Here is a 15,900-nt window from a genome sequence, read left to right as displayed (position 1 = left end):
TCAGAGCTGCTTGTTAGATTTCACACGGGTCACTACTCCCACTCTGCAGCTCCAGTAAGTGCAGGAACACCAGAGGGAAGCTGTCGTTCAGGACATCCTCGACTGATTGTGACTCATCTCTTCAGAAATTTGAGTCATTTTGGAAACATTTCTAGTCTTATTGGACGAGTTTATGTTGTTTTGGCTCATTTTTGAGTCATTGTAGACCACAGTTTGAGATGTTTTGGACTATGCCAGACTTTTTTTTTGATCATTTTGAGTGATTTTGGAAACAGCTTGAGTGATTTTAGACAAATTTGCAGTGATTTTTAGACACATTTTTGAGTCATTTTGAAACAGTTTTGTGTAATTTTGAGAATATTTTTGAGTCATTTTGGACACCTTTCTGGTCATTTTGGACAGGTTTTGCCATTTGAGGCCATTTTTGAGTAAATCTGGACCATTTTTGAGATGTTTCATACAAAGTCTCTTATTTTTGAAAAGTTTATTAGTGATTAATGAGTTGTGGATACACTTTCAGTGATTTTGGACAAATTTGCAGTGATTTTGGACACAGTATTGTCATTTTGGACAATTTTTGAGTAAATCTAGACCATTTTTGAGATGTTTCAAAGTCAGACTCTTATTATGGAAAACCTTTCTGTAAATAATGAGTTGCTTTGGAAACACTTGCAGTGATTTTTAGACACATTTTTGAGTCATTTTGAAACAGTTTTGTGCAATTTTGGGAATATTTTTGAGTCATTTTGGACACATTTCTGGTCATTTTGGACACAGTATTGTCATTTTGGACAATTTCTGAGTAAATCTGGACCATTTTTGAGATTTGCAAAGTCAGACTCTTATTATGAAAAACCTTTCTGTAAATAATGAGTCACGTTGGAAACATTTGCATTGATTTTGGACATGTTTTTGTCATTTTTGGGCAATTTTTGAGTAATTTTGAAACCTTGTGAGTCATATTAGATGGGCGTTCCTCATTTCGGACTGGTGTTGAGGAATTTCTGAGTCATTTTTGGATAAAGTTGGAGTCGTTGTGGAAACATTTCGAGTGAATTTTGGCAAGTGTTTCTCATGTCGGGCAATTTTGAAATAGTTTAGACAAGTTTCAGGTTATTTAAGACAGTTGTTCTTGTTTCTGTGAGTCGCTACAATAAAGGTGAAAACTGCAAATTTAGCATAGAGACGGTTCTGGGAAACACAGCAGGTCAAAGTAACCCTGAGTTATTCATTAACGGTTAGCTAGTAGCGCTAAGTAGTGCTAAATCAACAGATCAGTTTAAAGTTGTTGTTGAAAAGCAATTGTGTAAACTTGTATTTAACTTTATGCTGATTTTTCAGATGGTCAAAGCAGTTTAAAGTAAACTATAAACAAAGCAGTAGTCTCAGAATATTTCTGTCCAAGACGCTTCATTCTCTGCATGTCATTATTCATAGCATGTGATCGATTCGCAGCCTCCCATAGAGCCGCTATAACCCTTAATTAGACGGGAAAGTGATCGCTGTTGTCAGTCCGTGGAGCTGTTTCTAAATAAATATAGAGTGAAACAGTGCAGCTCACTGGTGTGTTCACATAGTTTTTAGACAACAATCAAGCTTTAAGGCACATATACAGATCCTTCATACATTTGATGTTGGTTTTTGGGATTTATTACTGATAAGAAACATTTAAAAAGCCAATTATATTTCATTTAATTCATGTAGGATTCAACAAGGATGTACAGTGTAATAAGTTCAAGACAAAACACACCAACAGAATCAAATGTACATTAAGATAAAGTGTGTGTGTTCTTGTGTGACTGTCGTTGTGAGGACTACACGTAGATTAATGTGTTATCAGGTCCTCACTTTCTGCCTGTGATGTTTAAGGCTTAAGGGTTTAGTTTGTGATTGAAAATCCTCATAAGAGTGTGTTCCTGTACAGCTACTAATGTAAGGACTCATTTGGTAACATGGCGGGTATATAATATATGCGTTCCTGTACAGCTGTCCTTCTGAGGACCAATGTCAGTTTGTTGACTATGTGAGGACATTTTTTCAGGTCCTCACTTGGTGTCATGGCTGTTTAAGTTTCCAGTTAGAATCAAGTTTCAAACAGAAATAAAAAACTCTGTGTGTCTGTGTGTGTTGTTGTACAAAAGTGTTAGAACTAATGCTAGTTTTTGACCTTTCTGAATCATTCTGGACCATTTTTTAGATGTTTCAGACAACTTCAGACTCTTTTTTTGGGGTCATTTTGGAAACTGTTTGAGTGATTTTGGACAAATTTGTCATGATTTTGGACATGGTCATTATGGGCAACTTTTGAGTCACTTTGGACACATTTCTAGTCATATTGGACACATTTTTGTCATTTTGGGAAATTTTTGAATCGTTCTAGACCATTGAGATGTTTTGGACAATGTCAGACTCTTTTTTGGGGGTCATTTTGAGTCATTTTGGAAACAGTGAGTGATTTTGGACATGTTTTTATTATTTTGGGCAATGTTTGAATCATTTTTAAACCTTTTGATTCATGTTCAACCGGCATTTGTCGTTTCAGACTGATGTTGACAAAACTTCCGATTATTGTCGAGTCATTTTTTGACAAAGTTTGAGCCATTATGGAAACATTCTGGAAAAAATTGCAGTGATTTTTGACTTATTTTTGTCATTCCGGGAAATTTTTGAGTAATTTTGGACGTATTTCTTTTCATATTGGACAAGTTTTGGTTATTTTGAATCATTTTGGAAACAGTTCGAGTGATTTTAGACGCATTCTTGTGCTTTTCTTGACAATTTTTGAGTCATTTTGAAACTTTTTTAGTCGTATGAGACGAATATTTCTCATTTCGAACTGATGTTGAGTAATTTCTGATTGTCGTGTCATTTTTGGACAAGTTAAGTTTTCATTTAGAATCAAGTTACAGTTTTTCAGTGAGGGTCCTCTCAAAGACAAAACTAATAATGTGTGTTTGTGTTCTTGTAAACTTGTCATTGTGGGGACGACTTGGAGTTTTACAGTTTAAAAGGACATTTTATCTGATCCTCACTTGGTACCATGGCTGTTTGAGTTTTCATGTAAGAATCAAGTTTGCAATGAGGGTCCTTTTCAGGGTTCAGCTTCAGGTTTCATTTTGTCAGTGAGGGTCCCCACAAAGACAGACGTGTGTGTATTCTTGTATAAATATCATTATGAGGACTGATGTTAGTTTTTGACCTCATGAGGACATTTTATTGGGTCTTTAGTTGATGCCATGACTGGTTGAGTTTTCATGTTGACATCAGGTTTGAGTTTGTCGATAAGGGTCCTCTAAAATACAGAATTCATAATTAAGAGTGTGTGTATGTATTCCTGCATAGCTGTCATTGTGAGGACTAAAGGGAGTTTTTGATTATGTCAGGACATTTTATTTGGTCCTCACTTGGCAGTGTGGCTGTTTTCAGGTTGAGCTTCAGGTTTCACTTTGCCGGCGATGGTGCTCACAAAGACAAAAGTACAAATGCGAGTGTGTTTGTGTGTTTTTATCAGTACCGTCCAGCCTTCTCAACTTTTTCCTGCCAAACATCCGTTTCCTTGGCAACCTAGACGGGAAACAGGAAGTGTGAGTCACGGGAAGTGACTTCTAATCATTGTCAAGTCTTCTTTTTTGTTTTGTTTCAAAACTGTGCTCTCCTTTCCAACATGTCCTCCAGCGTTGCTGTAAAAACATGGTGGTCTCGCACACAATCCAGCTGGCTAGCATGCTGTTAGCAGTTAGCGGGCTACCAGCTGGTGGCCTGTAGCATAAGCTGATAGGTAGCTAACAGCTGGCTGCTAACAGGCCAAGCCAACATGCTGAGCAGCGGTGTGGCGTTGGTGTGGTTGCAACTGCTAAGCACTCATCTTTACCTTTGACTGTAAAGAAGTACATTTACTACATTTATTCTACATTTTTAGGAGAAGTTACACACACAATATACGATATGATTATATATGACATAGACTTGGAGATTATATTGGACACGATAGAGACTTTATTAATCCCCTTGGGGAAATTCCCAGTATCTAGTAGCTCACACATGCTACATTTAAGAAAAACAAGGAAAATAACAAGCAAAGTATACGTGAATCATTCACTAAAAAGCATAAAACAGCAGTAAAACACAGCTTCTAATCAATTCCATCACTCAGTATTAAAGTGCAGCTCTCACAGGTGACATTAGCTGCGTATTTAAAATACATTTTTCTGATATGATTCCACAAATTTACATATGATGGAATATTTTGTCTTGCAGTTTAATGTTTACAAGTTGTTTTCGGTGAATTTATCCTCAAGGCAGCTCTTCTCTCACGACTTGGTGCAGTTTTATCAGAATGTTTATTTAGTTACAACCAGTTTTTGCTCATTACAACACCTCTTGACTCCCTTTTAGATGAATTTAAATTCTTCAACGTTATCTCATCTCAGTCAGTTTTTGTTTGTGTAGATGCCGCCTTACAGTCTAATGTAAGTGAATTAAATTTTCACATTGGCAGTAACATGATTTACTCTGTTAGATGAGCGCTGATACGTTAAATCCCCCTGGACATAAAGGACTTTATTTTAAACCACCGACCCTGTAAGGAGTCACTTCATTATTGAATTAAAAGCACCACTGACGACTAAGGTTAGCAGTGACATGTTCTACTTGTGTTTTGAAATATCATGACTCAAGTAACTGCAGAACATTTTTAAATTTTCATCTCATTTATTGTGAAACCTACTTTAGTCTTTTAAGTTTTGTGTCTCTTTGTGGTAGTTTTATGTCTCTTTGTGGTAGTTTTTGTCAGTTTCTGGTCATTTTGCGTCTCTTTGTGATCATTTTGTGTCTCTGTGATTGTTTTGTGTGTCTTTCTGGTCATTTGGTATCTTTTGGTGGTCATTTTGTATCTCTTTGTGGTAGTTTTATGTCTATGTGGTAGTTTTTGTTAGTTTCTGGTCATTTTGTGTCTCTTTGTGGTCATTTTGTGTCTCTTTGTGGTTGTTCTGTGCCTCTGTAGTCCTTTTGTATCTCTTTGTGATAGATTTTTGTCAGTTTGTGGTCATTTTATATCTTTTTGTGGTTATTTTGCATCTCTTTGTGGTCATTTTGTGTCTCTTTGTGATTGTTTTGTGTGTCTTTCTGGTTGATTTGTGTCTATTTGTGATCATTTTGTGTCTCTTAGTTGTTGTTTGGTGTTTTTTGCAATCATTTTTTGTCTCTGATGTAATTTTGAGTCTTTTTGTTTTCATTTTGTGTCTCTCTGAGGTAATTTTGTCTCTTTATTGGTGTTTTGTGTTGCTTTGTGGTAGTTTTCATTTGTTTTCGGGTCATTTTTGAGTTTTCAGCACAGTGTGTGAAAGTATAACAGACAATTTTCATTATTTTTTATGACATTTTAAGGGCCTAACGAACATTCAGTTGATCCAGGAAATAATCAGTGACGATAATAACTGTGATTTGCAGCTCTCACAGACAGTCCTGCTGTTCAGACGTAATGATTGAGATCCTGAGTCTTCGTCTGCGGTCAGAAACCCTTATTTGCTCATAAATGCTAGCTGCTAATGGAAGCTAAACCCTGATCTGCTGCAGTGAGGCCCTCAGTTGATTCACGTTTTAGCGCTTGGCTCAGAATAGTAACAGAGAAATAAATCAATATGTAAAACTTTACATAATACTAGCAGCGGTGAGGCGGACGCTGCCTCGCTCGGCCGGTTGCCATGCTAACGGCTTCACATTGTGTAATCGTGGAGGTTTAAACTCCTGACATGCTGTCCTCCTTCCCCCCCCCTCCTCCATATCCTCCCTCTCCTTTGCCTTCCTCTTCCTCCCCCTTTTCCTCCCTTTCTACAGGATGGGCAGGGCAGCTCCCAGAATACCGTCTGAAGCTCTGAGACTCCCCTGCAGGACGACCGAACGCCAGTAGTACTACGGAAAGTACTTCAACGTGTACTGCAAGTACAAGAGGAACCGCAGAAAATACTTCACCTGCAGCGGAAAAGTACGGCTCGTCTTCTACGCCCAAGAAACACCTCAAAAACCAACCAGGAACCAGGCACCTCGGGCTGGACCAGGACCAGAAACCAGAGCCAGAACCAGCACCGGACCAGAGAGCCAATCGGAGCGGACCAAAGCAGGCCAGGACGGACCAGAAGAGCCCAGTAGAACTCAGTAAAGGCCAGTGGAAAAGTTTGATGGGACTGCTGACGATAGGTGAGTGTGTCTCTTGGTGGCCATTTGAAATCTCTCTGGTTGTATCTGAAGTAATATTGTGTCTCTTTCTAGGGGTTTTATCTCTTTGTAGTTGCTTTCTGACTTTTTTTGGTCATTTTATCAATGGTTGGGGTCATTTTATGTTTGTTCTTGGTTGTATTGTGTCTTTTTGTAGTTGTTTTAAGTCTTTGCAATTGTTTTGAGGCCATTTGTGGTCATTTTGTGTGTCTTTTTTTTGTTGTTTTGCATCTCTGACCGTGGTAATTTTAAGGTTCTTGGTAGTTTGGATTGTGTTTCTGCAGTTATTTAACTTTTCTCTGGCTGTTTCAAGTCTTTTTGTGGCTGTTTCAAGTCTTTTTGTGACAATGTTGAGTCTCTTTTTGGTCATTTCGATTCTTTCTGGTTGTATTTGCGTCTCTTTCTATGTTTTTTTTGTTTAATCTTTCTAGTTGCGCTCTCATTGTTTTTGGTCATTTCATGTCTGTTCTTGGTTGTTTTGAGTCTCTTTGTGGTAATTATTCAGCAGAATGTTAGAAACTAGAGTGGACATTTTTCATTATTTTTGATATTTTCACAGGCAAAACAGATAATTGATTATTCCAGAGAAGAATTGTCTTTTCATGATTGTTTGAAGTTAGTTTATCTCCATTTAAGCCTTGTAGTCATCTTGTATTTCATCATTTTGAATCTTTTATGTCATTCTGATTCTCTTTGCAGCTGTTTTATGTCTCTATGAAATCATCTAAACTGTCTTTGCAGTGGTTTTGAGTGTTTTAAACCTTTTTTTTTTTGGCTTCATTGTCCTCATTTTGTTTAATTACATCAGTGCTGTGGTTTTCCAGTCATTCTGACTCTCTTTGCTGTGGTTCTAATCTTGAAACTAAAAGCTGTGAGTTTCAGTCAAGAAGTCTGACCAGTCATTAAAACAGATTAATTTCCAGATAACAAAAAGAAATTGTGTTATAGTCAGATTAATGGAAGTACTTCCAAGGAACACAATCACCCCAAAGAAGACGAATAACAATTAATTCATATTTACATAAGAGTTTTGTTAAAAGTCTTTGGACATTCAGGAATTTTTAGATGTTATTTTAGAGTGAAGGTGTTGGCTGTTGCTGAGCTGCTGATTGTAAAGTTTACACTCAACTTTTTAAACGAAATGCAGAAACACAGATGACTTCTTTTACTTCAGTTAGTTAGGAGTCGACTCCAGGTAAACTCTCAGTAAACGTTAAACAGTTTAGAAGGAGAACTCCCAGTCAGGAAGCCTGTTGATGTAGAACTACTGATTGATTAGACCGGCTAATCCACCAGAAAACCTGCAGACAGCCGTCTAAATTCTCTGTTTGCAGCTTCTAAATGTGAATATTTTTTAGTTTCTTTCCTCCTGAGCTGAACAACTTTGGACTGTGAACAAAACAATCAATCATTCCACCTGGACACGACGGCACCAGTTAATCGATCTGTCAGAAGAACTTTTTTGGACATTCATTGATATGTGGTTGTTGTGTCTTTTTATGGTTAGAAATTAACACAAAACCTGTTTTCTGGACAGTTCATCCAAAAACTGCTCAAATATTTCAGTTTGGACCAAATGTAGCAGCAAATAATGATTATTGTACGATCTTATTAATTACATAGTTTTTGGTCTGTAAAATATTAAAAATGGTGAAAAATGACGATTTGTGTTTCCAAAAGTTTAAAAAGATAAATCTTATTGTGGTTGTTTTAAGTCCTTTTGTGGTCATGAATGAACACATAATCATTTTTCATGACAATCCAGTCAAAAATCGCTAAAATATTTCATTTGGGTCCAAATGTAGCAGCAACTAATGATCATTTTCTGCGTTGAATAATCTGTTGAATATCTTTTCAATTCATAAATTTATTTTTTCTGTAAAAGGTCAGAAAATAAAAGAAATGGTGTATAGAGTTTTTCCGAACTTCAAGAGGACAGGTGTCTTCCTTTGTCTGAAGATATTCAGTTTAGTGTCATAGTAGCATAAAGAAACCAGAATATTCATTAATATTAAAAGCTGCAAACAGAGAACTTTTTAAAAATGACTCAAAAATTGTTGATGAATAATTTAATAATTGAAAACTTTTTGATTAACTGTTGAAGCTCTTGTTTGTGCTTGACTTTATTAACCCTTTGCCGACCATAAATACCACAGAACTCGAGTTTAAACCAGTTTTCTCGTCGTGAGGTAGACATATTCATGTGGGAATAAGTAAAAGTTCAACGCTGAGCTTTTCTCTCTTCCAGCTCCTGGTCTGTTTCTTCCACTTCCTGCCTGTGAAACAGAGAATTTGCACTTGAGGCCGAGGAGCTGATTCTTTATTCTGATCTGAGTGTAAAACAGGCCGACTGTGATCGTTGTCAGCTGGAATCGCAGACGCTCACTGAGGAACATTCAGTCTTTCTGAATTATTAAGACCACAGTGGAAGGACGTCTCGGCTTTTTATCAGCGTCCTGCTGTCGACACTGATTACACGGAACTTTTCTACATCCAAGTGCAGCTCACTGATCAAATTTTAACCAAAACTTTGGGAGCTGATGAAATTTTCCCACAGGATTTCCTAGTACAAGCTTTATCTGAAGCCTTTTCAGTGGAAGTTGTTCAGTATTTATAGAATTATCTTCAGGACAGCTGGTCAGATTTAGTGGTTGAAGACTCCAGAGAAATCTGGTTGGTTGTTTTCAGTGTGAAGAATGAGTTTTAACACTCAAGAAATGGTTTCATCAATCCCCATTTAAGATTTTTGTCCCTGAACACACAGAAAATGTTCAATAATGACAGCAGATTTACTGTCAAAATAGTGCATATTTTTGTCAAATAACTCGATCTTTGATTTTAAACGGAAGCTTCTCTCATTTGTGGTTGGCGACTGTTGGTTGTTTTGAATTTAGAAGCTTGTCGGCTACAAGTCCAAAGCTTAAGAGGTCTGTTGTAGCTTACCAGTTAGCGCCAGGCTGCAGATTCTTCACAATTGTTTTGAGCGATAAATAGCAGTGTCATCAGTCAACAATCGATAAATCGTTAGTACAAATGGTATCCGGTAGACGTTACTGCATGTGAATCCATTAGTCGCTCGTTTATGAGTCAAGTTGGAGGTCATTAAGCATCACAGAAGTCTGAAGTCATCTTGCCTGGAACTTCATATTACAGTGAAAAATGAAAACCAGAGAGGAAAAAATGAAAAAGAGGGCAGGAATGACTTCTGATTGGGGGTTCTCTTTTGTATTCTCAGAATGTTGCCACTAAAATTTGTGACATTTCTTCCTTCTCAGCCAAGAAAAGACATTTATACACATGAAAATTCAATTTAATAAAACTTAATGTAAAGTTTTATTGAAATCCATTCATACTGATTGGACGCTGTTAAATTGCTGACGTGAAGAGACGTTTCTGGTCTCATCTTCTAGGTTTATTCCTTAAAACTGACTATTTGCAGTAAGACGATGCAGTCAGTCCCTCGGCGTCGTGTCGGCTAACCTCTCCAGGGTTTAAATCGGTCTAGATCTCCCTCCTGTTTCCAGAAGACGAAGGTATCTGCAGCATTGTTCAGCCTGTGTGGGAGGACGGCGGCTTCGCTCTGGACAAAAGAGGGAAATGATCAAACCGTTGACCCCGAGTTATTTCAGGAAGGAGCATCCCGCTGCTCACAACCAAGCAAGAATTCCACCAGTTTTTTTCCCCTTCTCCTCCTGGGTGGCAATCTGGAGCTAAAGTCTCATCCTGGATGAGGTGGGTCCTGAAGGAAACCCGAGGATCGACCCGAGGAGGCATTACGTAAGCGGCCGCTGTGCAGGAAAACAAACCGCTGTGAGCGACAATAGAAGCTGCTGAGTGTTACCTGAAGGACTCATTCACATTTACAGCAGAGTGAAGCTTTTTCTTTTTGATGCCGCAGCAGAAATGTTTTACTTACTGATGTGTGAAGGTCTGACGACGTGTTTGTTTAGACGAAGATGTAGCACTTGTGGTGGAATTATGCTACCTTTAGATGGGCAAAGGGCTAGGCTATGTAAAGGTTCGGCTCTGGGAGCTGTGTGAGATTAATGAACGTGAGGCACACAGGAGTTTTTACCGGCAATGCATTTTAAAAAATAATCAACAAAAAATACTTGAATACATCAAGCCAAAACAATGACAGAAAATCGTAGTGAGAATAAATCAAACATTCACCAGCTGCACTTTTGACAATTAAAAGCGACAGTTGTTCAGTTCAACAGTTCTAAATTCAAGTGAGCGTGGTTCCACTGTTGCCAATGGTGTTGGTCAAACAAGTCCATGAACAAATCCTAACAAAATGAAAACAAATCCAAACAGAGCGAATCTATCTAAGCAAGCAAGTCCTACCACACCTTTGGGGAAGGGATGAAGCTGTGAGGCTTGAGGCCTGCCAATGAGTGGGTGGTGAAGGGGTGAATCTAGCCAACTGTTTTCCAGTTTGTTCCAGGGTAGCTCGCCATCAATTCAAATCCTCCATAGAAGCCTAACCTGTTCAGCAGACAGGCTTTATCATCATCATCATCGTCATCATCATCATCATCATCATCATCAGTCGCTCATCACATTTTCCATTAGTTGTTGCTCACCAACGTTCAGCACAGTACCGGGCTTTGCAAAAGTTCTGTTACACTCGGTTTCATGATCTTTAGAGATGTTTACATGTCGGAGTGAAAAATTCCATTGAACAAACTGAAAGTTCTACCTCATAGGCAGGTGTCATTAATACAGATTTGTTCTCCGGTGAAGTTGTATCAAGATGGAAGTCAAAAGAGTTGAGATATCTGCTCTCCTTCATGCTGGCCACAGCAAGTCTGATATAGCCAAACAGCTGAACGTCAGCCGGATGACCGTCCCAACCCGGTCTCACGGGGATTCGTGAAACTGTCACGTAAGTTTTAGTTTCGGTTTCGTGCGCACCAACACGATTTCGTCATGTTTTTCGTGCCGCTCACCACGAAATGTTTTTCGCTGTGGTAATCACATCTGAAAGTGGTTTATACCGGCGGATTCATGACGATCTAAGCTGTCCATCGGCGTATACTGCTTGTGTGATCGCGTTTGCGGCCGCCGGCCGCCGGACATTCTTGAAATTCCTATGCAAATTGGTAAGTGTACCACCGGCTTATGGTTAGGTTATGGTTAGGTTATGGTTAGGATTATGGTTAGGATTATGGTTAGGTTATGGTTAGGTTATGGTTAGGGTTATGGTTAGGGTTATGTTTAGGGACGATGTCATGCAAAATATAGCGTTGGATTCGCCGCGGTTTTACATTAAAAATATAATATACACATTCTTTTGAAATACGTTCTGAGTGGCACGAAAAGTCCGCCGTTTAAAATACATTGGTGTGCATTTCGTGGTGAGCGGCACGAAAAACATGACGAAATCGTGTTGGTGCGCACGAAGCCGAAACAAAAATTTACGTGACAGTTTCACGAATCCTCGTGAGATCGGGCTGGTCCACAGAGTCGCGGAGAGGCTCAAGAATGGTGAAGATCTTTCAGGTTTTCAGCAGACTTGTGGCCAGCATGAAGGAGAGCAGATATCTCAACTCTTTTGACTTCCATCTTGATACAATTTCACCGGAGAACAAATCTGTATTAATGACACCTGCCTATAAGGTAGAACTTCCAGTTTGTTCAATGGAATTTTTCACTCCGACATGTAAACGTCTCTAAAGATCATGAAACCAAGTGTAACAGAACTTTTGCAAAGCCCTGTATGGGTTCAGGTGGGTGGCATCCAGAAATCCAGAAGCACAGTTCCAGTGGTGAAGGCCTGTTAGCATTGGCATGAGCATTAGCATGATAGTAGACAGCTTTCAACATGCTTAGCAAGAGTCTGAAGTCACTTCCTCCTTGATGGTGTGGTTTCCAGAGATGAGTGGTATGGAGTGATCGTGTTGTTCAAGTTACTGCTGTGTGTGACTGAATGAGGCTGATGTGCTTCAAACAAAGGAATGGGGTGGATTCCAGGTGGGAGAGAGACTGCTGGTGATTGGTTCAGGTGTTGTGACTGACGGTGAGGAGGTCCAGTAATGTGGAAGTGACTGATTGTGACTGCAGGTGTCTTGTTCATGTTGGGAATCTTGATGGCCAACAATGAAGTTTTACAGAGTGACTATTGCAGAGTGAGTGCTACAAAGATGACGGTGAAGGAGCCGGACGACAAAAAGAAGAAAAAATGCAAGAAAAATTCCATTCTCAAACAATCCTGTTGAAGATTGATTAGATTTTATTCCATCTTAAATCATCAGGATTCTTCTGATCGACTGTCTCTCTCATGAAACTTTTTTTTCATCCTAAACTATGAGTGTTTTAAATGACATTTTAGCTCAATATATCAAATACTTTCAAACATATTTTTCTTTTAAAAAAAATGCCCTTCAACTCACTTTCAGCAGGTTTTTTCTCACATTGAATTTCGAGGCTGTTTGAACAACAACAACTCAAACTATTGAAGATTAAAAACCTGAAAAATTCGCTAGTATTACTCATCATGACATCAGTTTGGAATTTCTCATTCTCAGCTATTTCTGTTTGACCATCTGCAATATTTCATGAAATTAAAATAGCAGAAATTATGAATATTTCAAAATACATTAATGAGTTTTTACCTCGATATTTTCAGTATTTTCCAACGTATTATTCTTTTAAAGAAACTGCCCTTTGACTCACTTTTCAGCAGTTTTTTCTCACTTTTAAATTCAAGTCTGTTTGAACAACAATATCTGAGGAACAATTAAAGATAAAAGCCTGAAATTTTCTCTGTTATTTCTCATCATGTCATTGATTTAGATCTCTGGGATATTGGACAAAAAGTTTAATAATCTCAGATTAAGGGGGAGTTGAAATATGAAAAATAATATGAAGCCGTCATTAAAAGTCACATCTTTCAGCTCACAATAACAGAAAACTGATAATCCAGACGTCAATTTGTGATATTTTCTGAATCAAATGTAGCTACAGGTCACAATAACACAAAACTAAGCATATAAAATACTTGTTAATATGAAATACTTGGACACAGACATTTAAAAAAAAGGTTATTTTTGTTGAAATTTCGTAACTTATTGAGCAGGTTTGAGAACATCTGCTCAATTTGGATTTTCAAACATCTCCTTCGAATCTGCTTGTCCAACATTACAGATTCAAAATCAACATTATAACAAGTAAACCTGACATTTTTAGACTTTTTTTCTTGAATAGCTCCTCAGATATTGTTGCTCCAACAGCCACAAATTTCAATGTGAGAAAAAACCTGCTGAAAGTGGTTCGATTGAATCTTTTTTTAAATTATCTTGGAAAGTACCTCATATGTCAAGCAAAAATGCCACAAACACTTCCACGAAATGACCACAAGGATACGAAATAGTACCAAAGATATGTAAACTGACCAAAGCAAGATTCAAAAAGACAAATACTTCATCTTGTGTTGGAAATCCAAACTTTAGAGAGCTCAAATGTCTTTAGGAAGCTTCAAACATACAGCAGTCGTCTTCTTTCTAACGCCTCCATCAGCAATGTAAAAGTCACCATGTAGACCAACACAACAAACCTCTGTTGTTCTATTTTTATGTGGTCATTGAACTGGATTAATGTCCAATAATAATTATTTGTTGCTGTGGTGCCATCGAAGGTGAAGCTGTAGGATTCTGGACTGCGATGGAAGCAAAACGTCTGCATGAACGTGTTGGAAGATGATTGTAAAGAGTTACCAACGAGTTCTAGTTGGGTTTCTCTGAATTTTGAAGAAATCAGCAAAACAAGATATTTTTGCTTTAACAGTCACAAATTTGGGTCAACGGTAAGTTTCTTGGAACAAAACCTAGTATGTCAAGCTAAAATCTCACAAGTACTTCCACAAGGACACATAATAGTGCCAAAGATGCATAAAATGACCAAAAGTGAGGCGCAAAAAGACACAAAAACTTCCACTTGAGTTTGAAATCCAAGCTTCAGAGAGCTCAAACGTCTTTAGGAAGCTAGTATTTGAGGTATTTCAGTAACCTAGTTTATCATTTCTACTATTCTGTCGTCTTTATTTTTTCGTCCTGGTCGGACAGCTTGGTGGTGTTATCGCTTTCCTTTTGTCCAGTCATGTCCTTCACTGCGTTTGTTCTCCGGCTGTTTCTGAACTCTTTCTGCTGTGTAAACAGAGGAGTCAATGTAATATCACCTACTGTTATCTCTGCTTATTGAAATAACAACGCCGTCTGATTTAGCGGCCGACTCCGTCCAGTTCCTGCCGCGACGCCTCCCTCAGCAATCAGAGCTGCTGGGTTTGATTTCCAGCCTCCACTTCAGAAAACACTTCAGATCCACCAATCAGACGCTCTGAATCACCTTCCTGCCATTTAGAAAAAACATTCCAGCTGCAAAAGGGAAGATGGTCACCGGGAAAGAAGGCCAGAGATGTTTATCTGCTGGTGATTAGCAGGTTGAGACCCCAGAAATCTCCCTTTTTTGTGCGTTTAAACACTTTCCCGGCAGATCTGACTCAGCACTCATCTGCTTCTGTTCCTGCTTTTCTTTTAATCTTCACCTGTTTCTGAGGTTGTGAACAGAGACAAAAGAAGCCACAGAAATGGAAGAAAGAAAGACAGAAAGAAGCCAAAAAGCATTTTCATGCATCATCGCCTGAAATAAAAGCTCATTAAGTTAGAGCTGTTGGCTGTTGTTTGGCAGATTAACCTTCAAAACGGAGACAAAAGGCTGACAGCTGTTCAAATAGAAATCTGTGACGCTCATTCTGTTGTGAAAGACCTCCGGAGTTTCCAAATCGTTCAAAGCTGGAGTCAGGAACTGAAGCTGCAGCTGCCAAGAACACATGTATGATTTATTAACTTTGTACTGTGATGACCTTAAAACACTTAAACCCTGAGTGGAGGCTGATGAAAGCGTAATGAGATAAAGTGCAGCGGAAACAGACTCGTTAAATAAATGAAGACAGACATGAAGCATCTGACTTGAACAACCACTGAGAAGACATGAAACAATGTTCTCTACGGTTTTCCTTCTTCTGCAGTGGTTTAATGGTACAAACTGGATAATTAGCGCCACCTGCTGTTCACACAACAACAGTGGTGGAAGTTAACCATTAGTAGTTTGCTTTTTATTTTACGAATTTTATCAAAATTTGGTCAAACTTTGTGCAACATTTGGATGGAAACCCTGCTAATGTTTGGTAGTTACTGCATTAATCGTCCAAATTTGTCATTTTTGTTTTGTTATGGTTCGTGTTGGTGGGATCTGTCTTTTCAACACTTCCCAATAACTGTCTAGGTAAGCACTTCTGGTAGCACCGTGTTGCATTTCTCAAGACGCTAAATGCTTCTCAAACTGACTAAAATTGAGACATTGGCTGCTTTACGCTAATCAGGGGTGTTCTGTCACCTGTAGACAAAACAAACCGTTGTTGACATAAAATGACAAAAAATGTGGCCGCTAAATCTTGAAATTCTCAGTTAGCAGGAAACCTGTGAGAACCTACCAGGAAATAAAGACACGTGACAGTAGTAATTGTTCACACCAGTAAAGCCAAGTTTGTCAGGGTTCCCTCCTGACCCCTCTTTCTTCTCTCTCTCTCTCTCTCTCTCTCTCCTTCCCTCCGTCTCCAGTGGAGCTGTCCTCCACAGCTGCCAACCATTTCTAATCAGTCTCATCCACAGAAGTCTGGGCAGCTGC

The 15,900-nt window shown here is 38.6% G+C and overlaps 1 protein-coding gene across 5 annotated transcripts in view; it reads left to right on the top strand.

Moving 5' to 3' along the window:
* The window catches only part of shank3b (SH3 and multiple ankyrin repeat domains 3b), an 88,137-nt gene that overhangs the window by 9,597 nt on the left and 62,640 nt on the right, over nt 1–15,900 (top strand). For all 5 annotated transcript variants that reach the window (XM_051953977.1, XM_051954097.1, XM_051953947.1 and 2 more), the window contains exon 2: nt 5,836–6,195. The gene's annotated coding sequence lies outside the window, so the exon portion shown is untranslated. The remainder of the gene's footprint in view (nt 1–5,835; nt 6,196–15,900) is intronic.

The sequence above is a fragment of the Acanthochromis polyacanthus genome, chromosome 1 (assembly GCF_021347895.1).
Source record: "Acanthochromis polyacanthus isolate Apoly-LR-REF ecotype Palm Island chromosome 1, KAUST_Apoly_ChrSc, whole genome shotgun sequence".
NCBI lineage: Eukaryota > Metazoa > Chordata > Actinopteri > Pomacentridae > Acanthochromis > Acanthochromis polyacanthus.
The sequence above is the reverse complement of the archived record's forward strand: the minus strand, read 5'-3'. Positions and strand labels throughout refer to the sequence as shown.